The following is a 1,509-nucleotide window of genomic DNA, read 5'->3' as shown; positions in this document are numbered from 1 at the left end:
AATCTTCTAGAGGGCACATAACTCTGAAGTAATGAATCTGAAGTAATGAATTTAGGTAAAGGGGTGGTTTTGTAGGCAAACATTAATGCCTTGAATTTAATGCGAGCAGCTACTGGTAGCCAGTGCAAATTGATGAACAGAGGTGTGACATGCGTTCTTTTCGGCTCATTAAAGATTAATCTTGCAGCGGCATTTTGGATTAATTGTAGAGGTTTGATAGAAGTGGCTGGAAGACCTGCCAAGAGAGCATTGCAATAGTCCAGCCTGGATAGAACAAGAGCTTGAACAAGGAGTTGTGTTGCATGTTCTGAAAGAAAGGGCCTGATCTTCCTAATGTTGTATAAAGCAAATATGCAGGAACGGGCAGTTTTAGCAATGTGGTCTGAGAAATTCAGCTTAACATCAATCACAACTCCAAGGTTTCTAGATGTTTATGAAGGAGTTATGTTTGATGAGCCTAACTGGAATAAAAATAGAAAATAATGAACAAAATATGAACTATATTCAAATATAACTAATATGATATATCATATTCAAATATGATAACCCCAGTTATCATAGAAGTACATTTGCACATACAGTAGTCAGAGTCAAGTGCGCATCACAGATCGAGTGACAATGTCAATACAATTTCAAGATTCCTAATCATGATTTTGAGTGTGGCCACTGGAGTCGCCAAATCACACACTACTAAAAGTGTACATCCACTTGGCTCACAGTGTGTGTGAGGTGCACACAATTTCTGTTGCATTCTTTTTTTAAATCCTATTGTGTACATAGGAAAAGCCATACACACCGAATTTGCACATTTATGTGTGAAGACAAGTTAAGTACATTTATAAGAAAACACTATGAATATTTGTATTATCTATCTATGTGCACAGGTTATAGCACTCAGCGCCATCTCTAGAGGGCTGTAGATCTTCAGCACTGTTATTCTCTCTGAATTGACAGCAGAACATTTGATTTGGATCATGGATGGATTTAAATTCCATAACAGTGAGACACTATTCTCCTTAAGAATTACATACCTTTTCTTTCTTTTCAGTAGGCCTATTCTTTGTCAGTGTGTTGGTTTACATCCTAGTTCATAAAATCCTTTGACTTTTTGCAATTATATGAGTTTAAATACTACATTTACTGTCTTCAGAGGTGTTTTTTTTTACGTAACACCCTTTAAACCTGTTACATTTTGTGTTTGTTTTTGCGCAACCACTGCAGTTAAGACTGTGGTTCCCAAGAGTAACACAAAGATCTTATTTAAAACAACAGTGGTAGACGGATGGACTGGTCATAGAAAGCACCTGGTGAGCCAGTTGTAATAAACATTTGAGCACATGATACATCGTCTCCTGAGATTGTGATAAATACACTTATATTGCTTCTCTGCTGCTTTAAAATGTATATGCAAATGTTCCTTTAATGCTTGGCCAATACATATGCTGTTTTAAATGCAGTTTTTTTTTTTTTTGCAAATGATATCTCAAAAAGCCTCAGAATATAATAATA

This window comes from Sinocyclocheilus rhinocerous, unplaced genomic scaffold (assembly GCF_001515625.1).
Source record: "Sinocyclocheilus rhinocerous isolate Xijiao unplaced genomic scaffold, SAMN03320098_v1.1 scaffold544, whole genome shotgun sequence".
NCBI classification, from domain to species: domain Eukaryota; kingdom Metazoa; phylum Chordata; class Actinopteri; order Cypriniformes; family Cyprinidae; genus Sinocyclocheilus; species Sinocyclocheilus rhinocerous.
The sequence above is the reverse complement of the archived record's forward strand: the minus strand, read 5'-3'. Positions refer to the sequence as shown.